The sequence below is a fragment of the Stegodyphus dumicola genome, chromosome 3 (genome assembly GCF_044657685.1).
Source record: "Stegodyphus dumicola isolate Sdum_Otavi_A_Nest chromosome 3, ASM4465768v1".
Taxonomy (NCBI): Eukaryota; Metazoa; Arthropoda; class Arachnida; order Araneae; family Eresidae; genus Stegodyphus; species Stegodyphus dumicola.
In genome coordinates, this window is record NC_140770.1 from 9,777,936 (window position 1) to 9,801,161 (window position 23,226).

The 23,226-nt window shown below is 32.5% G+C and overlaps 2 long non-coding RNA genes across 5 annotated transcripts in view; one reads left to right on the plus strand and one right to left on the minus strand.

The window, feature by feature from the left end:
• Positions 1–23,226, plus strand: part of LOC118200223 (uncharacterized) — a 46,372-nt gene that overhangs the window by 21,203 nt on the left and 1,943 nt on the right. For all 4 annotated transcript variants that reach the window (XR_015040131.1, XR_015040132.1, XR_015040133.1 and 1 more), the window contains 3 exons: positions 11,802–12,040; positions 12,836–12,896; positions 17,918–18,000. This is a non-coding gene — a long non-coding RNA (uncharacterized LOC118200223). The remainder of the gene's footprint in view (positions 1–11,801; positions 12,041–12,835; positions 12,897–17,917; positions 18,001–23,226) is intronic.
• Positions 19,854–23,226, minus strand: part of LOC146997914 (uncharacterized) — a 42,869-nt gene continuing 39,496 nt past the window's right edge. The window contains exon 5 of the long non-coding RNA XR_015040130.1: positions 19,854–20,098. This is a non-coding gene — a long non-coding RNA (uncharacterized LOC146997914). The remainder of the gene's footprint in view (positions 20,099–23,226) is intronic.

Sequence of the window (23,226 nt, forward strand, 5' to 3'; positions counted from 1 at the left end):
GTTTTGCCGTCTACCCAACTCAAGCGAAGAATGATTCTATTCCGGAAATTTAACATTCTGTTCAAAATTAGAATCAAAAACACCCCAGATTAGTAAGTCTCTTTCTTTTCCTTTATTTAGTTCTTTATTCTCCGAATACTGGCAGCTGTTGATTCCGAATCCGATTGCGTAATATCATAATATCACATATGGAAGAATTACGCCGCACGTATTGCGCAATAACGTTTGCGGTATTTTGCAGAGATAATTAATTTTGATTTTCAGTCTGAGATTTATTTATGAACACTTAAAAAAGTTTTACTGTTCTTTCTAAGCAGAATATTTCTCAGTTCCGTTGGTCAATTTTTATATGATGCACATATCGAAATGTCAAAATCATTTATTTAGCCGAGAAATCTAAAGAACGGCTACAATCTCCCCCCCCCTACTCTTTTTCCAGTTACGCTCGACTATACGGAATATTCGACAAGTTCCAAGTATGCGGGTTAGTTAAGCTTTTACTATTAAAGGATGACTACATGAAGCAATTTCCCGTCTCCTGATTTCAGAAATGTTCCTCTTTTTTACTTAAATTACTTTGCTTGGAATATATGTTAAGAGAAAACTGTTATGCAATGAAAATTTAGAAAGTGTTCAGAATTTTTATTTAAGTTAAATTATTTAAATATTAATATGAGTGGAAAAATAAATTGTATTTATTATTAGGTGCCAAGTGAATACAATTAATATGGCTTATTATTATTTATTTTCTATATTTTGAACTGAAATTTCATCATTAACTCTCCTAATATAGTTCTAATATAGTTAGTTCTGCATAGTTTTTTTTCTCTCATTGTAAACTAATTCTGTAAATTGAACTGTCATTTAAAATTTTAAAAAAAAGTTAATTGTTTTCCATGGTTGAGGTAATGCTCATTCTCTTAATAAATATTGCATTGCTCATATTTTAAATTGCAAGTCTAATTTTTCTTTTAAGGTTTATGCAGTTATGTATAATGTAATTAGACAGGTGCTTATTTTTTTCTTAAAATGTGCTTGAAAAGGGCTTATAGGTGCTTATTTTTTTAACTAAAATGTGGCTATGAACCCTGTTATAACTGGGCCTTCGCCCTTAATGTAGAAAGTGATGGTTAAAAATTTTAATATTTATTCTTAAAATCAGTTCTTTGTCAGTTGCTTACGAGGGATGGTTCTTTTGATGGAAATTTAACATAAAAGTTCTAGGATTAGCAGTTTTTAAATAAATGCATAAATGATAATTTTTTTGCATTTGAATATCAGTATTGGGTACTTTTCCGTTTCGCCGGCGCAAATCTCACCAAGCAGACTTTATTGGCGACAACATACAGTATACACATAAAAAATATTAAAAAAATGTTAGTTCTAAGAATTCTTTTTTTGAAGGCGTAAACATTTTAATATCGCTTAAAATTTTATAAAAAGCCAATAAATAAAGACAATAAATTTGTAAAAAGACATTAATTTAAGAATTTACTACGCTTTCATGGTTCAACATCCTGATTCGCCGGTTTATATCACGTGACCCCAAGCGATCTCATCTCACGTAAACTACTCTACAAAAATCTAATGCTCTCAGTAATTATCTACATTAATTTCAAGTTAAATCTTAATTTAGAACACAAGTTTAAATGCAAGAAATATTTCAATTCGTACGAATAGCTTACTCAGAAATTATTTAAAACTGCAGTGCTTTACTTCGCTAATTCATTCTCGTTAGAATTGATGAATTTAAACCTTGACTTTACCTTTTCTATATTTTCGGCTTCGGGTAAGCGCTGTGATTGCATCCTAATTGACTTAATTACCGAAAATGGCCTTAGACATAAAACTGAACTATCTGATAAAAATTCTATGTAATTATATGCCAGTATTGAAAGAAACAATCAATCTGATAAGAAAAAGCTGTGACTTGTTTTGAAAATGAGGCTTAAAAGGTTACCAGCGAGAATATTCCGTTTGGCATCGGTTGTACCATTATTGGCGACTTTATTGCTTGCGCCGGCAAAACGGAAAAGTACCCAGTATTGTTTTATAAGCAGGGATTACTGTGAAATAAAAATGTTTGATGATATTAAAAGTAGTAAATAGAAGGATGATCAGCATGTTCTATATTTTTAACACATTAATAATACAGTGAATCAACCGATGTCTTAAATTTGTTTGGAATAATCATACTAGAGGATGCAAATATTCATTATGATTAACTTAAAGAAAATGCCAAATACAAAATACTGAAAAAGCAATTACGTTTATCTCTGAATCCCACTTGTATATGAAACTGGATTATTATTGGTTTTGTATTTGCAATAGAAGTCACCATTTAATAAAATATTGTTCTGATCAGTTTCGTTAAATTATTGTGCATGAATATATTTTTTTTCCTTACAAAATTTTATTGGTAAATTGCATTGCTTTCACTTATTCTCCTAATTAATGAGCTAAAATATAAAATTTAATGTGAAAAAAAATATGCTTAAATTTTAAGCTGTTTTAAATTGCTATACAGTGCAGTGCTTGAAAAGTATGCTTTGTCCCGAAAGTATCTAGGAATTGTGACTACAATACTTAACAAAGAGAAGAAAGTGTTCTGTAAATACAGTTTTACTTAGATGGCTGCATGTCAGTTTCAAATACCTGCTGACTAAGGAATTGGGCAATGGCCGGTGACACTAGACTGATTGATGTTGAGTGATTTTGAGGGTTAGCATATTTTCATCTGACCAAAAAATAAGTGAAACCCCAACATGTCATCTTTTCAGCTTATTAGATGTGTACATCTAAAAAGCAAAATGTCTGCATATCATCTTTTTAGATTTAAAACTGATTGTCTTAAATCTAGAAAATTTCTCAAAACCCAAATTACAGAAATCCGAGTTTGTAATATGTTGTTTTGTTGTTGTCAAAGGGAGATTCAATATTATTCAAAACTCAGTCACCAGCTCAATTATGTTAAATGTTTAATTAAAGTACGAGTTGTGAAAGAATCAAAGCTGAAGAAATCAGAACTGATTTTTAAGATCTAGTTTCACAAAAATGTCATTGAATAACATTATTTTAATTTTACCCAAACTGTGTGTCTTTGTGCTTCAAGCAAGCATGAAATAGATGGTCACTCTGAAAATTTTGAGGTACGCATAGGTTTTTTAAATTTTTAAATTTATACTTACAAAAATTTAGGTGTGTTCAAATTTAGTTGGGTGTTTGAACTGGGTTTTAATCAGTGCACTTCTGTAGGCAAATTTCTAAAGAAGTAACCCCTCAAGCATCATTTTTTTTTTAAGCTTGAATTTCTTGGAATCTTAAGGAAAAAAATGCTTTTGTAGCATCTTCAGTCTCATCTTTGAAATGAAAACCCCATCTTTTTTAGATTAAAAAATAACCAAAATTTGCACATAGCTAGATCAGTTGAATAGGGTTTATGTTCTGTCCTTTGAGCTTGATGGCTTTGACCAATCCGGTATTAAAGAAAATGGCATACATTACTTTTTTCATGGCACGTTTTCTTTTCGCCTTTGTGGGCATGGGATCATCTTCCAAAACCCATACTTTATTTCTTGATGTGTTGGAACATCAAAAAATGGTATGTACAAGTTAGTTTCAACAGTTACAACTTTAGAAATAATGCTGTGATCAACATTTTAAAATAGTCTCAAGGTTTCTTTACTATTTGTGGCAAACTCCTCTTTTTGGGGCTTTGTAAAATTATGGAAAACCCAATGGTAAACTAGATTTTTCATATGCAATTCTTCATGAATCATTTTATGGTAGATCCAATGTTAAGTTCTTTCTGTATTTTTTGGTAGGTTAGTTCAATGATTAACATGTTCCATATGACACATTATCCAGAATCACTGCTGACAACAGCCTTCCTATATATTCTGCTTTCTGAAGAGTATTGCAACATCTCTGAAACTCTGTAAACCATCTGAATACAGTAGCACGTGATGGATCTTCATTACCAATTGCTGATTGTAGGCACTGAATGGTTTCTTCTTGATTTAAATCCTCTTTAAAATCATAGTGTAATAATGCTGTTGTGTGAACTCCTTTTTCCTTTTGCCTAAATTGATTCTACGTTAAACTACTTATAGTTGGCCAATAAAAAATATCTGCTAGGCTAAAATAGTTCATATTTTTATGTGTAATCATTAATTTTTTTCTGCAATTTATGGTCTGCGCATCTAAAAAATTTCAGAGTAATCTTTATATTGTAATACATTCTTAGAAATGATACTTCATCCTTGTGGTTTTAGAGTAGAACTATCGATGTGTTGGTGCTGTGATAGGTAGATCAGGTAACAAACACTAGTGATTTCCAAAACTGCTCATCAACTTATCCATTTGATAAAACTGGCTTGAAAATTGTTTTCATGATGGTAATATTTACAAGTGTGCAGAGCCAAAGCTTAATCTGAATTTACTTCTGTAGATGGAAATCATATTGAGCTTGTCACAAAAAGCCTAGGAGACAAACTTTGACATTTTGTAACTAATTGAGTTTTGAATATAATTAGAAGAAAAATAAATGATATAGTTATGTGAAACTGATATATCAGTGGTCACTGATAAAAGAGGAAGTTTCTTGAGAAACATCACTGTAGAACAGGATATGAGATAAGTATGCAAACTTTCATTCCAAGATTTCAAAGTATGTTCATTCTTTTCAGTGATTGTTATTCACTTATTTAAATTATATGTTTGTTCATACTTATTTAGTACATTTCATATAACAGGGTTTATATGGTAACAGGGTTCCAAAAAAATCTAAGGACTTTTAGGTCTTAAAAGTCCTTAGATTTTTTTTTTGGAATCGATTTTTGGTTCTTGACAGTCCTGAATTTTGGCCAAAGTCAGCAGAAGATCCTTAATTTTAATCATCTGAAATTTCTGACCGTTTTTATGACTGCCATTTTGTATGTGAATTAGCACTTTGGAGGAATATTTTTGGCAATTCACTGTCATATATGGTTATCTTTTGAATGGGTTTATGGTTTATAATTTGTTTTTATAGTATAAATTACGGGATACTCAAGTTTCTAAGCAAGAAGTGAAACATAAGCATTTCGAAATCAATTTTTTCTAATAAAGAGCTTTTAAACAACTTTTCACTTTCGGGATGTGAATTCTTTTATTAAACAGTTCTAAATTTGGCAGCTTATCAACAGTTTGGCGATTTTAAGATCAGTTTCTGTAGAAAATTTTAAATTCTCAGAACAGAGAATTTTTTGACGATTTGTTTTAAAATGTCGTAACATTGATAAATTTAATTAAAATAATGGTAATATATTGAAATTATATTTAAAAAATGACATTGAAATGAAACATTTTTATTTTTCGCTGTCATATTATAAAGTTTCATTTTGGCAACTTATACAATATTTTGAATCTGAAAAATAAACAAGGTATAATGCTATAAAGCACAATATACGAAACAGCTCTTAGCAAAAGCAAAATTAGCTATGTAATTAATTGTCTTCTTTTTAATTTTTTCATAGTAAGAGTTTTTCCCATGTAATTGTCTCAGAATATTCAAAATTCTCAGAATATACATCAGTTTTTTCTATAAAATTAATTTTACACTTTTTCCCTCCCTCTTTTTTTTTCTTTCCAAAATATTTTTGGCTTTTTGCTGTTCCAGAATTGGTACAGATAATTTTTCTTTAGGATATTAGACATTGCAGCTTGGATAGTTTAGAAGGATTTGAAAGCAAGATTTATAGACCCACGATTCTAGACGATTTGAGAACTATGTGACAAACTGAAAAATGTCTTCATGGTATCAACATGTAATGGATGCATTTTACAGAAAGTCTGCGATGAATTTCTTACTTTTCAGAGAACGTCTGGAAGAACACTGGAAACATAATTTTTGAATGTTTTACTTCTGATACTAGAACTTTTTTCTTAACATATTTAGCTTCCATTTATTTTTTCTACTTTTCACTAGACACAAGCATTGAAAATATCAAATCTTATCACGTGGGCAGGCATTATATAAAGAGATTTTTTTATTAATAAAGATATTGAAAACTTACAATTTAAAAGATTCATCTAATATGTCTTAATGCATCATACACAAAGCTGGCACTAGGCATTTTCCCACATGATGAAATCTCTGTGTGGATCCTAAATTCTCTGCTTAGTGCCTATCTAAATTGTGCTTCAAATTCTGCTCTAAATTCTAAAGTTTTGCCATTTCTAGATTTTGTTGTTCAGTGTGTCACTAAATTCTAAAAATTCTGCCACACCAGCTCTGTAACCAGCCTTTACCATATTTATTTCATATTTCTTCTGAATGTTCATATTAATAAAGAAATAAAATTAGCTATTTTTTTATACATTCTAAATGCATATAGTTTTTTTTTAAAGTAAAAGAAATCCTTAATTAAATTCTAAAAAAGGAAACGTATTGAAGAAAGAAACAGAATACATAAAAAAAATTATTCTTCAAAGATATGTGCAGTTATTATTATGTAAATTATCCAATTGTTTATGATTTCAGCCTTTACTATAATTTCCCATTTCTATTACCTCATATGATAGAGTTGCTTAAATTAAAATTAAGTTGTATAATCTTTGACCGCTAGTCCACATTTTTAGTTTGAATTTGACTGTTCTTGTTTAATTATGTCACCGTGAGCTGAAATTGATTTTGTTAGCTTCAGAACATGCCTTTATATTCGAAGTTCTTTTTAAATAAAAAGAGGCTTATTTAAACCTTATCTAATATTGTAGTTACTTTTATACATAGCAATAATTTGCTTCACACTTGTCAGAGGGTTTTGGACTATTTAACTTTTACCAGATCAAGTAAATCCTCATAGGTACATTGTGGAAAGGTTGACAAGTGGAGATAAAGCACGCAGAAACTAACGAAAGCATTGGTTTGCATATTGAGACAAATCTCTAATTGTTAGAAAAGATGCTTCAAGAGAAGGAAAACTACTTACCCTTAAAAATTATCTCTACTTATTAAAGCGAGTTATTGCCTTCCGTTAATACTCACAAGATAAAACACAAAAATGTAAAATTCAAATAAAACTTATCCTTTGCATCTAGTGAAACTTCAAATAATACAAAACAACTTATCACCTCTGGTGCTTTAATGGCTTATTGCAGCCTTAAAGTATATTAACTGTGTTACAATCCGGCCCCTGGAACTCTACACAATGCTATGACAGTAACTGCATCAAACAGAGCCTGACTAACTTTCAACACTTGCCAACCGTGCCTACATCAGACCTTTCAGGTTTGTTCTAATCAGCAGGTCTCTCTCTAGACAAGCAGCAGCGATGACAACATTCAGTCTTTTGTTATGAATCATGCTGATTATGATCTTACTTCTCATTTTAACTTATGCTGTTTGATATAAAATCTACCTGCTATTTACTAAACTTCTAGACTGACCAAGTATGTGACAAAATCAGACATAAACAAAATCAACATAAAGCTGTTAGTAAAACGTAAATGTCACTTATCTTCTTTCAAATATGTTCAACTATTATAAGTGTAAAATATTTATTACTACTTGATAAACTGCATAAAGTTTATTTTATTCTCAAACTCTAATTTTGCTAATTAATTCATGTTTAGTAATAATGCATACTACTTAGGGATCTATTTTATTTTTAGGATGGTATTACAAAAGTGAAATTCAGGCATAGATGATATTTTTAATTGAATTTATTCAGTTCCCATTTGCTCATAGGTCCTTAAATTTTGTCATTAATGGTTCTTAAGAGTACTTAATTTCTGTGTGCAGAAATGTGTATGAACCCTGTATAAATTATTTCTGAATTTAAAATAATGTTTCATTTAGTTTTTAATTAATCCAATTTGACTGTTAGTTAAATCTGTGTTCTGACTTTTTTGGGAGTGGTAAAAAATCAAAAGTCTGATCAGCTGTCTTAAAAAGTAGCTTATTAACAAAGACTATTTCTGTGATCATTTATTTCTCAGCCTGAATATTTTTTTAAACTTTTTTTCAGCGCCCCTTAATAAGAGGTAAGTATATTAAGTTCCCTACTCAGAGACTCCTAACAAACAAAGAGAAACAGAAAAATTCTTTTTTATATGTTATTTAAGTGTGGGAAGGCACATGAGGCCTGTCTGCCCAACAAAAGACGGCGACTTTCTATTGAAAAGGGGCTCTTTCACATTATACATGAGCTAATACCCATTCATTATTTATATATGTTTTCAGGAATACTGATCACTTTCAGAAGTGGCCACCCTAGGAAGATGGTCATTATGGCAGGGGTTATTGTATTATGAAAAGTAATGAGTATAACAATAGTTAATATGCTGTGATAATTTTTCAAAATTGGATGAAGAGTTATTCTATAATAAATAAGAACTAATGGATGTCATAAAAGGAAATAATTAATAAAAAAACATTTCATCTCAAAAACACAAGGCCAGATTATCCCTTAATTTGTATATCACTAATCATTTTAAAATTATTTAATATTCCACTTTGGAATAATAGGTGTAATGTTTCCTTCTGATACATATGAGAACATGCAGAGTAGATCTATCTTTTGCAAACATTTTTGCATCCTATGAAAGTGTATTGTCTCAGAAAATATGATCGACGCGTAATGTTGCACAATCGATGCACAAGGTTGTGATACTCGCAGCTGATAAGCTTTGTAATCATAAAACAGCTTCAAAGTTGCTTGCACGTTTCCGTAATGATCTCGTATGAGGTCTAGCTTTTCGTACTGTGTGCCTCTCCATAGTTAAAGCAATTTATTTACTTTGAATTTTTTCATGTTCTATAAATGTGTTTTCATGAAGGTGAATTAAAATATAAAAGTTGAATTACTTTTGTTTATAAGAATCACAAAAAAATAATAAATAAAATTTCTTATTGTCTACCAACAATAATTGATAGCATGTCTACAGTAGCTACGGGATGTGTGAAAGCAAGCTAGTTGTTCCTCGCATAGAACCGATGCAACTTGAGTTTTCCTTGTTTGCACGAAAACCTGAACGCATGAAATTTTATAGATCCAAACCAAATTTTTATGATTATAAGTGCTCTACTGTATGTCAATAATGATCTTAACTGTCCTGCCAATTTTATTTATTATCCATATTAAATAACTATACATACCATAATATATAATATATAAAAACATATATATAAAGCAAAGAGGCTTTGTCAGTTATTTATTTTACAGTATTATAAGGGTTTAATTATTGACATTAGAAACAAGGCTATTTTCAAATAATAACCTGTACACTTTTAGTATTACATTAAACCAGAGTTTCTTAAACTGGTTGGGGGGGGGTCGCGGAACCTGCAGCTGGGGTTGCCAAAATTTTAGCAATTTTGATATTTTTTAACTTATATTATATTATAATAATTTTACAATTACCAAATATTTTTACACAATGCATCTGAAAATAATAGGTAATTATTAAGATAATTATCAAAAGATAAGGCAATACAGAAAAATCAAAAACAAAAGCATTTCGCATTCTTTTTGCTCACATGCATATGCGCAGTCGTAAAAGGTCTTACGCGCACGCGTAAATGCCTATGCGCATGTGCAGAAAGTTTTTAGCTTTGAGGTCCGGATTATGGGTGTCCGAATTAAAGACTTTTGACTGTACTGTTAAAGAAGTCCCTTAAAAGAAAAGGTATACAGTGTTTTAGGAGACATAAAAATACATCTTACTTTCTAGAAAATGCGACAGAAGCTAACAAGTACATCTGAGTATAGCAAGAGGCCAGGGTTCTTGAATGGAGTTAGTCCATCACCTTTCTTGGCTGTTTTTTTTTTTTCCCCCTTCTCTAGAATACATTTTCCTTAGATTCTGCCACCTGTGCATAAACTCGTCAACTGTAGTAACTGAATATTTATAAAATTTCAAAGGTGTTCTTCCAAACTGTTTACAAAATGATATTAAGCAACATTTTAAGTGGCACATTTCATTAACATGGAACACAATTAGATATAGGTTTTACAACTTAGTTCAAAGCAGTTGATTTAAAATATTAAGATAATTATCAAAATGTGAGTACTAAATATCAATATTAAATGATAACCATCATTAATTTTCTGAGTTAAGTAAGTATATACAGTACAAAGTTTGTAATCCGGACATCCATTATCTGGAATGATCTATAATCCGGACCTCAAAGCGACAAACTTACACATGTGCATTTAATGCACGCGTCTGCTACGCATGCGCTTAAAGCATTTACCCATGCGCACTTCCGATAGTTAAGAAAGTGACAGAGATGAAGCGAAAACGAAAAAATTTCGATTGACAAGTTAGTCAGTATTCTCGGCACAGCAATTACAGGACTTGAACAGTGGAACTTTGTAAATGAACAATAAATTATGTCTCTTTATAGAATTAAAGAGAAAGTATTAGCAGAAAATACGAAGCAACTTAAACAACTTACATTGAAAGAAATGTTAAATAAAGTAAACAAATATTAAGCTTTTTTTTTTTTTTTTTTTTTTTTTTTTGTAAATTTTTATACCCTTTAGATCATAATTGCTCTTTATTTCATAAATTACGGTTTCATATTTTTAATTGTATAATTTTTGCATGCCATCTTACCAGATTTAAATTGTTGATCTATAATCGGGAAAAACCCCTAATTCGAAATCGCTGAAGTCCCGACAAGTCCTAATTACGGACTTTGTACTGTATAAATATTCTGGTTGCTTGAGCTTTGATGTTAATTCAGTGTCATATAGTCGGGCTTTTACTATAATATTAAAAAAGAAAGGAAAAGAATTTTTTCATTAAAATTATTACTATTAATTATTATTTAATGTTAAAAGAATCTAAAAATTTTCTTATTTTAGAGTTCAAACTTTTGATGATCTGTAGAAGGTGATTTGCATTATGCAAGAGACCTAAGTTTTGTTATTACTGTATTACTGTATAGTATGACCAAACTGCTTCAGTCTGTAATAATAAATTAGCATTTAATTTTTTTCTTTTTAATCAGCCTAACTAAACATTACATCTAGCCTAGATCAATTTTACAGGCAAAAGACCACATTAGGAATAAAATAATAATAGTGAGCCATAAATAAAATAGTACTTATGGATATAAATTTTTATTATTTGGAAAATTTAATTCTAATGTAAAAATAAGTAACTTTCCAACAATTTGCAAATTAATGAAATGAATAATTCTCTTTTACATCTTTTACCATTTTCTTTTAAACACTGATTTTTTTTTAAAGATTAATTTTACAGTCCATTATGCTTGATTGTAAAACATTTTTATTGACATTTATGATAGAGTACAAACATTTCTATACCATATATGTAGGTTGATCCTAAAGCAATCAAAAGTTTTACAAGCAAAAAAAAAAAAAAAAAAAAAAGCTCAAGTTTATCAATATGTCTGAATTAAGAAAGCATAAAATTCAAATCTAGAAATTATAAAATAGAGTACAGATTCAAAATACATTACACATTTAAATTTGTTATACTTGAAGAAGTAACAAAAGGCAGAAAAAGTGAGCTATTATTTAAGAAATGTGATTATAGCACATGGACTGTGCAAAAGTGTGCAGCAGACTCTGCCCATCAGTCTTAGTTTACTAGGTGCGCACTGCATTCATCTTTCAATGCATATCACATTATAAAATTTCTGTAGACTATCTTAAGTGTCTATTTAAATAGCTTGTAATATCTTAATATAACAAAATATTAAAAAGCTGCAATAGATGTGTATTTATTAAAAATGTCTTTGATAATTGTATACTATAGTATGTTAATAATCTGTATTTCTACAATAGCTTTCCAAATATGGAATAACTAGTCATCTCATGATGTTATATTTGAAAGACGATTGGATGGTGCCATCTTAGTTCAAGTGTAATGGGGGAAAAGTTAACTTTTCATTGGGCAGATTTAGAAGCTCAGAACATGCAAAGGACGTCAGATTTTGTGCCCATTATATTGTGCCTTCACAGGCAGTGCTACAAATTTTTACTCAGAGGGTCCAGACACCAAAATGGTACTCCATTATATCACAGTAAGTACTATAAACAAAGTTATGCGTATATGTATTTATGTATGTGTGTGTGTTTAAATTATTAGTAAATGATTTTAGCTAATATAAATGGATGAACTCGATAATGTGCTAAAAGCTACAGTAAAATTAGTAGGAATAAAAATTAACAGGTATTTTCTCCCTCCTTTTCTGCATGCCCTCATGGTGTAACGGTAGCACACTCGGCACGTGTTTGAGTCCCAGCGAGGTCATTGCTCATTTTTCATGTTTCCCGCATGTGAAAAATACCAGATGTCTCTACAAAATAAGATAACAAAAATTTTTTATAATTTTTTTCTTCCTTCAGTCATAGTAAATAAATAAAATTATAAAGTATAAAAAAATTATCTAATGAATGGGGATTAGCACTATGCATATGTAATATTTAGTTATGTATTTATATATTAACATATAAATAAAATTGTAAAGTATGAATAATAAAAATTTAAAACTCCGCATTTATGGATTCATATGAGTATTATAAAATCTAACACTATTGATATAGGAAATTTGCATTGAAGATGCACATATTATTTGATTTATGGGACTAACAATATATACCTGAGGCCTCAAATACAGCAATCAAAAGTCTAGAAACAACGCTTAGATTTACATTCATCAGAATTAAATTTATATGAATGTGAATTCCTGTATAACATCATAAAAAGGAGCAATGCTTACACTCAGAAGGAGCCCTTTCTCCATAGGTAATATGCTAAATGCACTTAATCTCTTATGTGACTACTTTAATATAATTATTATTTCTTCTCAATATAGAAAATGATCATTCTGCTGATGCAGTTGAAGATGATACTGATAGAGTGAATGAAGATAATTTGTAAGTTTCGCTTATAATGCTATGAATATTGCTGTATTTATATATGATGTTAGTTAGTGTAGTGGTTTATTTTCAAACTCTGCAGAAAAATACACGTAAGCATCTTTCACTAGACACAAGCATGAAAATGTAAAAAAAAAAAAAAAAAAAAAAATGCTTCTAATCTTGTCACAAGGACAGGTATCTGTAGAAAGGAATTTTTATTTTAATAAAGAAATTGAAAACTAACAATTTAAAGATTCATCTTGTATGTCTCGATGCATGATACATAAGGCTGGCATTAGACATTTTCCCACCTGTTGCAATCTCTATGGGTCCTAAATTCTGCTGTCTAGTGCCTCCCTAAATTCTGCTTCCAACACCTGCCCTAAAATCTGAAAGTTTTGTCATTTCTAGATTTTGTTGCTCGGTGCATCACTAAATTCTAAAAATTCTACCACACCAGCTCTGTTACGATTTTGGTTAATGGAGCACACATTCATTGTAAGCATAATATTCAATTTAGAAGCAATTTCAGTATTCATGAAGTTCAAAACAAGATAAGTATCAGCTTTGTACAAACACAAGTATTTATCTTTGTACGAACTGGTTCTTCTTCATCAAACATGATGATCATATCTTGATTTGGTGTATAAAATGTATATAATCAAACTTTTTTTTAAATATTAATTACAAATGCTTTGTACTTGCTTGTACTAATGCTTTGCTTGCTATGCTTTGTAATCATATTTGCTTGTATCTATGGATTAAATATACGAGGGCCATCCAGGAAGTAGATTACGTTTCCGTCTGTGTCCGCTAGGGGCGGGGCTAGCGCGGCCATCTTGGGGTCAGAGCGTTGCGCAGCTCAGTCTGCATCTAGCCGTGCTAGTGAGAGGTTCGTGCTGTGCTCTGTTCAGATACTGTGACGGTTTGAAATGTCTGCGTTAATTGAAAATCCTGCGAGGTGCGCTCAGTAATAAGGTTTCTGACTGCAAAAAACTGTAAACCGATAGAAATCTATCGGCAGCTTTGTGAAGTGTATGGGGACAACATTATCACTGAAGGTGGAGTGCGTCAGTGGGTCATAAGATTTCAAAATGGCCGAACCAATGTTCACGACGAAGATCGAAGTGGGAGACCCAGCATAGTGACCGCCGAACTTCTCGAAAAAGTCGATGCTAAAGTCCGTGAAAATCGAAATTTCACAATAACGGAACTTTCTTTGAGTTTTCCACAAATTTCGCGAAGTTTGTTGCACGAAATCATCAGCGAAAAGCTTGGTTACCACAAGTTTTGTGCAAGATGGATTCCAAAAATCTTGACAGAGGACCACAAAAATCAGCGAATGGCTGCAGCGTTGAACTTTTTGGACGCTTACCATAAGGATGGTGACTCTTTACTCGATCGCATCGTTACTGGTGACGAAACATGGGTGAAACATGTGAACTGTGAAACGAAATTGCAATCAATGCAGTGGGGGCACACAAGTTCTCCCCAAAAACCCAAGAAATGCATGCAAACAATGTCGGCAAGGAAGATGATGGCGACTGTTTTTTGGGACAGAAAAGGTGTAATTTTGGTGGACTTCCTGGAAAGAGGCACTACAATAAACTCTCAAAGGTATTGCCAAACTCTCCAAAAACTCAGAAGAGCAATTCAAAACAAGTGCAGAGGAATGTTGAGCTCTAAGATCTTGTTGATTCACGACAACGCCCGGCCCCACACGGCAAATGTCACTCGTAAAGTTCTTGAATCTTTTAAGTGGGAGTTGTTTCCTCATCCGCCGTACAGTCCCGACCTGGCACCGAGCGACTTCCACCTATTCCCAGCAATGAAGAAGTGGCTGGCTATGCAGCGTTTTGATGACGACGCACAGCTGCAAGAAGAGGTAACGAAGTGGTTGAAGGCGCAGGCGGCCGAATTTTTCGACGAAGGAATTTCCAAGCTCGTACATCGCTACGATAAATGCCTTAATTTGTATGGTGACTATGTAGAAAAGTAGTATTTGAGTGTGGCTTTCATCTGTATATAATAAAATTTGTTTCCTATACTTTGTTTATTTTTTTATTCCAAAACGTAATCTACTTTCTGGATAGCCCTCGTACTTAAATTCAGAAAGTGTTTTTTACAATAAAAAAAAACCTTGCCATCAATTTACTGGGAAGGGATAAACAAACAAAAGCTCTGTTTAGTGCATATCCTAAAAGTACCTGTCATAAGTACAGAATATCATATCTAAAATGAATTTCAATAAATAACTGGTTGGTTACATTGCCAACATTAACATACTAGTGGAGTTAACAAATTTTGCATTCCTGTTTAGATTTTCTAATATATCATTATCACATTTTGGTCAGTTTGTGGTTATGAGGCAAATTTGCTTGAGACTTCATAGAATTTTATAATTCTCCCTGTAAGAAGCTTCAAAATTGACTTAGGGTTGGTCAATGTGATGGCACAGCTGGTTTCGGCAGGCCAAGTTTCGAACCCTAGATAAGGCATAGACATTTGTTTGGTATGTCTTCCAACTCCTTGCAGTGCATCCTTTTGACGCTGAGCAGTTTGTGTTTGCCACATATGGTAAAACATCTCCTAACCAAAATCAAATTGGCAACTACTTGTTCTGTTAATTCGGTTTGCCTCTTATTTATGAATTTTACAGTCTTTCCTAACATAAATCTTATAACTTTAAACCCGGCAGAAGTCGCATCAAGAAAAGTTACTAGAGTGGGCGCGTGGGGTATCACATACCCCAATATTTAAAATACGATAAAAATAGTTTTATTTAGTTTTAAAGCTGTTTTTCTTGTGCTCGTGTATTATAAATACGTGAATAATAATTAGGTTTCAAAAAATTAATTTCCAAAATAATCTTAGAGTTAAAATTAAGATAAATGGAAATAATAAAAAAATAAACATCATGCCTCTAAGTTTCATTTCATCTCTAATACACAATGCTTATTTTATTTCTTCACACTTTGAACAAAATACATTCAAGTGTTCTTGGCACAGAATGTTTTCACATTTTAAATATTGCATTCACATTTTTCTGTCCTTGGCACGAGGGTAAAAAATTTATCACATCTTTCATACTTAGTTGTTTTGAATTCCATGTATTCGTTTTAATTCTTTGTCGAAACTTCTGCTTTTGTTTTGCATGCAGTACATCAGTTTCTTGGTAAGGTATTAATATCTGATCTTTGTTCCATACTTTTTTTCATTAATTGCAATGCTAAGTCCTTCAAAAACAGACTTCTGTTTCTGTTTGGTGGATTAGCAGTTGAATGTAATATAACTCAAGTATTTATTACAGCAACATTCAGTGCAGGAAAGAAAATTACATTGGCTACCTCCTTGTTATTCTGGCAATTGAGTAATTGGCTGACATTTCATCCCCCATATCCACTGCTCCTTTAGTCATATTATAAGAACATATAATTCCGGACATTTTATTTTCTCCAATAGTATCATTTATAGTATGACCTTTATATAATGTTGAAAAGCATAAGAACAGTTTTTCCTTTTTTAGGAACATTAGGAATTAATGTTTTATCTTTTTCGAAACCAAAACAGTGTAGAAAATATTCCTAGTTTCATCTTTAGTTTCCGAAATGCAATCTTCATCTCTTTCAAATATTTCTAATAAATTTCACAGGCGTTGCATCTCCAATTTATAGGGAGTCATTCTTTTTACCATAATGCAGTTAGAAAATTTTAAGAATTTAATGTCAAGTAGTTTAAAATCACTTGCGAGTAGAAATATTTACTGTTACACTCTAGAAATAAATTTCTGAGCTAAATATTCAGTCAGAAAAACACTTATGCAGACAGGCATGTGGGGGGTGTCATACCCCAATTCCAACAAAATACCGATAAATCCTTTTCTGAAACACACAGGCAAAGAAAAAGCAATTCTGAACGTCAACCACAACTAGAAACTCAGCTACTAAAAGCAGCACAGAATTTCAGTTTCACAAGTTAGGAATATTCCACTTTTATGTAGGGTTGGGGTATGATACACCCCACGAGCTTTCCCGCGGGTTAGAAGAACCATCTTGCTGCAGTTTGTTATCTCTGATGAAAAAAAGTACAAATTATTTATTTGGAAACAGGCTTGTGATTTTTTTTTTATGAAAGATTCTCTAACTGTTGATATTTATTGTAAGTTGTCAAACATTATCAGTATAACAAAAGAGTCAGTCTCATTAAGCTAAGTACTTTAACTACTTAATGTTCATCTTGTGATTTAAACAACTATCTTCTTTCATTTAAAAATTGTCAGAAAATTGCTGCATTGTATGTTGGCTGTCTGCCAAACATTTCTCAGCATTATTTCCCTTTATAGTGATTTTGCAACAAAATACTGTATTCTTGTATTTTACTGTTGTTTCTTTCATTACTGCCAAATTCCACAAGTGCATATTTAAAAATTGCATTTAAAGCAAACAATATCACAATTTGTCTATAAAAACCAACGGAACGTGGAATGCAACAGAAAGAACACATACAAAATTTGTGACATTCCTTGATTTAAGGATTATTATGAGCAGGCTTGCCCAAGAATATGTATACCCATTGTTGTCAGAATTTGGAACATTCTGAAAGTTTGGCAGGTACAAGTATTGTAAGCTAGTTGTAATATGTTAATACTAAAAAATGTTATTAATTATATAGATACCTTGTTATTTATCAATTCTTAATCTTGAATCTTACTGTTTTATCTGACTTCTTCTTCTTCTTTTTTTTTTTTTTTTTTTTTTTTTTTTTTAGAAATTATCTTCTAATATTTATTAAATAGCAATGCACTTGAATAGTATAATCTTGAAATAGAATGTCATAAAATAATGCATACATTATAATTGATTAATAAAGATTAATGCATTAAAATAGTATTACTTGGTGATTAATTTTAGAAGTTTGGATGTAAATGTTAATAAAATGTTCTTTCTTTAGAGCTGTTTGGCAGAACAATTCTACTTAATTGTGTGTATGTATTGTGTGTTAATTTTTCTACTTAATTGTGTGTATATCATTTTTAGAACTTTTTGAGCTGTTTATCTTTCTGGAAGATTTGGGCGCTATGCATCTGCTCGTTTCGCACTCGGCTTTGATTTTTTTTAGGGTAAGTACTTTATTTTTAATTCAAACTACAGACCCAAGTTACAGACATCTCAAGATGTCATCTGGAAGTTAAATAATATAGTAGTTTGTATCTAACAAACTTCATTTAAACTTCAAGTAGTACAAATAGACTTGTATAGTGAAAAAAAAGGGGGGACAGTTCTTTATCTCTCGTCCTATTGGGCCGATTGACGAAATTCAAATTGCGTTTTTTGTGTCTCGAAAGCTTGACATGGGATATGTATTAAATTTACATATAGCATTGTTCTAATATGGGTATTTTGACACAAAGTCTGACTTTTTCTGAAATGACATACCAATTTTTTTCCCATATTTTAATTCTACGATTCAAATTACACCAAACTACCAAGTTTTGTAACATCACACGAGTAGTTTTTAAAAAATTAGCTTTAAAAATTCTAGCTCCTCAATTAATTGTTAATTGAGTTTGGTATATATTTATTAATCTCACTTTTTTTTATTAAATTTATTTGGTTTTTCCTTTCACATTTGGAAATTCAGGTTCATTCCAAAGAAAATTCACCCCTTTTAATTTAATTTAAATAAATTTAAATTTAAATAATTTTTATAAATTTTTCAAAAAAATTGAATTATAAACACTAACATTTTTACCATCATTTTAAAGTAGATGTATTTCTAAGCACACCTGCAAAAAATTAGTTTTTTATTCAAAATTTCCAAAGATGTACGTGAATTTATATATTGGCATGTTTGTTTAAAGTGATAAAACCTCAAATGTAGTTTAGACACTTTGCTAAAATTATTTGAAAGTAGGAACGATGTGACTTTTTTCCCCATTCATGCACAATGTAAAAAGGTAGAAACGAGGTGCCTTTTTTTTTGCTCCGGCATAATAGAAGGGGAAAAAAATTGCTTGCCATATATTAAGAAGTTGGCCAAGTGAATTATTCTTGGCGCAAACTGAATAAAATGCACAGAGATAAATTTTTGATTTTCTCTGTAAATTTCGCACCAAATTTTACAAAATTTAATATCTAGGCATAATTTGAGTCATATAATCGAAATATGGAGAGAAATTGGTATGTTGTTCCAGAAAATGAACGATTTTGTGTCAAAATACCTATATTAGAACAATGCTATATATAAATCTAACATATATCCTAAGTCGTGCTTTCGAGAGATGAAAAAGGCAATTTGAATTTTGTCAATCAGTCCAGTAGAACGAGAGATACAGAACTGTTCCCCCCTTTTTTTTTTGCACAGTGTACCTGGTTTTAACATCTTAAATGTTATATTCAGATTTGAAGGTCTTTAAGGAAATAAACACTTGTATATAAAACATGAAACTACAGATAGACTCTAAAATTATCACCCTAAAAGCAACAAATAAAATAATGCACAAAAACAGCAATGCAAGCAAATGAATTTAAATATTTACAGAAATTTACAGCTCCTTTATAAGGACTGCATGTTCCAGGCAGTGGAAGCCACCAAGACTAGGGTCAACTAACTCTCATTACCAAAGTAAAGAGAGTACTTCAGAAGTTCACTATGTCGTCATTTTCTTGATGATCCAAAAGCTTCCCTCCAACGGTGTCTGTAACTTGTATGAGATCCCTCAGTAACACTTGAGTTTCCACAACAAGACTTATACAACGTTGCAGACAAAGATTTGTGATGGAGAAAATGTCCTATCTGCTAGCCGGAATAATGGTAGTTTCTGGCAATTTGTCTTATAGTAGTTTTAAGCATTTGATTAATAGTGTGTAACATTTGAGCATTTTATTTGAATTATTCACAAGAACTAGCAAGTCTGCCCTAGAAACAGGAAATAAAATTAAGAATCCTGCTCCAAGAGACATACCAGCTGGCTATTTGCAATAATTACAGCTATTTTATGTGGAAAAAAAAGGTAGAAGTTGATTAAAATAATACAGACAGTATACAAACGGAGATGGGCCTCTATTGTCCGATTAAATCTTTCTACTGTGCTATCAGACTGTGAATGTGAAAAGTGATTCAACTCTTTTCTGTACTGAGTATTATACAGTCAGAAGTCATTAATCTGGACTCATCGGGACTTCGGCGATTTGGCATTATAGATCATCAATTTAAATCTGGTAAGATGGCAGGCAGAAATTATAAAATTAAAAATATGAAACCATAATTTATGAAATAAAGTATCAAAATTTACAAAAAAGCTTAATATTTATTTGTTTACTTTATTAAACATTTCTTATAACGTGCGCAGTCGAAATTAGAAAATTCCAACCAGAAAACTATTCGATGTGTATTCGTGATATTTATAAATGACGAGGATTTTGATTTAAATCATATCAAAGATGAAGTACATGGAGATGAAATACTACATTTAGTAAGGAATTATCTGATAATTAATAGAGTGCTGACAGATCAAATTCCAGTTCATTGCGTGCCGCGACTACCCCCCACCCCCACCCCTCCACAGAGCAGCGTGAAATTGATAAACAGATTTCGGAATGGTTAGAGAAACAAAGGATGCCTTTATCTATTTTTTGCAGCAATTCCACTTTTTGTTTGATGGACATCGAAACATACTTTCGCTTTGTAGATCCTTTGGCAGCTCCAGAATCGGAAATTCTTTTTGACATAATCGAAAGTTTAAGCTTACTTGCTTAAACAGTCTGCAAAAAATAATAAGCTGGATCCGATTAGAAAATTAAGGAACAATGAAATTTGCAACATTAACTGAAATAGATAATTTTAGCTTAGCTTATACCGTCCGTTATACATTAAATGCGCATGCATAAACGTATTATTCGCATGTGTAAATGTATTATATGCATGCGCAGAAAGTTTGTAGCTTTGAGGTCTGGGTTAAAGACTTTTGACTGTACTACATAATCTTTTTTAAATATGGCAGCTGTGAAATTTGTTCCTTGTCAGAGTGAATAAGAAAGAGGCACACCAAATCGTGAAATCCAGTTTTCTACATGAACTTCTGCAACGACTGAAATTTCATAAGTTTTAAGTAATCTTCAACAACTAGGACATATGCATCGTTTCAAAGTGCCAAGAGTTGATCCAGCCATCACTGGCTTGTTGATATCGGAAGGCCAAGCACAACAAATCCACAACAGGTTTGGAGCAGCTTGACTGTGTCTGCGCGGGGGGGGGATGCTCCTAGAAGATGGTGAAGGTGCACTCTGACTGGGCATTGGATTCAGCTGTTACTACCTCAGGTCGTAAATGAAGTATATCACAGCAACCTCCTGTTGGGGTAGTCTTGTCCACCTCTCACTTCCTGCCGCCTCCAATTTCTCTGTTGAGCGTTTACAGTCTCGGAAGTAACAGCAAAGCAGGCATTTGGTAATGCTATCCCAAGTCGCCACAAGTTCTGCAGGTTCAACAGGTCGCAAACCTTCGCTGTAGCAACCACCATCAATAACCAAAAAACGGCGAGTCTACTATCTCTTTAGGCACTCTACAACAGTATAAGATAAATGCAAAATCATCTAATGGCTTGCCTTATCATTCGGTCAGCTTTCTTCAGCATGTCGACTCTCAACGGGGTCACACGCAGCTTCCTGGGGATGATAAAGTCAGTGGTGCAAATCCCTGTGATGTGGAGTAAAATTTTAGTAGTTCATAATCTTTGGTAAATGTCCAGAAGCATATGCCATCCCACTTCAGCTTTTTTAAAAGTTCTGGTAGACAACTGGATTTCCCAATTTTGAGTGCCTCCTCATATTCAATCTGATAAAAGAGCAAGCTTCATGGCTGCCATATGTAAAGGACTATGTAATAATTCTTGGTATGGAAATGATTTCTGTTAGGCTAACCCCCAGAAATACCGTTTATTCCTGCTGCAATGCCTGGAGGAGGGTAAGTGTCAACACAGCCCTTCAAGAGGATGATGATGCTAAGTCAACCAAAGAGAGAATTCAAGGAGGGACACGTCTGGTTCAAGTTCCTTAAATTCCCTCTCCTCTTCATCCTCTCAGTCGTCGTGTTGATCCTTTCTCAGGCGAAGAGGAAACGCTCAGCTGTGCCCAAAAAGGAGGTCACCTAGCAGGTAAAGATCACAGCCAAAATCATTTGCGATGCTATAAACCCAGTGCTTTCGTAATAGCAATTCTATACGCGAGCAGGAATAATGACAGTTTTATAGTTCAAATGAATCTGTCCATCTGTGAATGTAAAGGAGTGGTTTCAGTCTTTTCCATACTCAGAATTCCACAAAGTCCTTTCTTAAACTTTGCTAATTAACTTTTAACTATATGAACTCCTTGGGTCATCTTACTGAAATCTTCAGTCCTTAGTATTCTTAGCTGTATGGAATGTCCCAAATAGTCCTTTGGAATGATGCTGTATCTTCATCCTGTACATGTTTATGGGTCTTTTTGGAGCACTACAGGAATGGTATCATTTTCAGACATCTGCTTTGGTCAGGAAGAAGCATTTTATAAACTTAATGAAGTAATTAATTTATTATTTAATTTCATTATGCCAAAGTGATTTCCGGTAATCTGAAGCTTTAAGGAAATCTTTGCAAGATCCCCAAGGAACAACTTTGTATCTCCCATATTTAAAAGGCTCCTTCATGGCAGAGAAATACAAGGGGTGATCAAATGAAAAGGTACAAAACGACACGGTGGGTACAAATGTAGACTTTATTCAAAATATACACCATAGGCCTGAGCACAATGATCCCACTGATGAACAAGCCGCAGGATTCCTTGTTCCCAGAATTCTTGTGGTCGTGATGAGACCCAGTCCTTCACACCGTCCTTGAGTACGCCGTCCGAGTTGAAGCGCTTCCCTTTCAGGTATTTCTTCAGTGGATCAAACACATGAAAATCACAGGGCGACATGTCCAGAATGTTGGGTGGGTGGTCCAATGTCTCCCGCTTGAACTTGGCCAGTTCCATGTGTGTGACTCTGGAGACTTGTGGACGCACGTTATCATGGAGCAGAACCACACCCTCCATGAGCAGCCCCTGTCTTTTGTTCTTCATGGACCTATGTAGGTGTCGGAGTGTCTCACAGTACACATCGGAGTTAATGTTTTTTCTGTGCTCGAGGAATTCCACAAGTAGCAGACCTTTAACATCCAAAAGGATGGTGAGCAACACCTTGCCTGCTGACGGCATGGCTTTGAACTTTTTTGGGGGGTGACGACGTATGCTTCTACTGCATGCTGTCCCGCTTTGTCTCTGGCTTGTAGTGATGGCACCAGGTCTCATCACCTGTGACAATCCGCTCC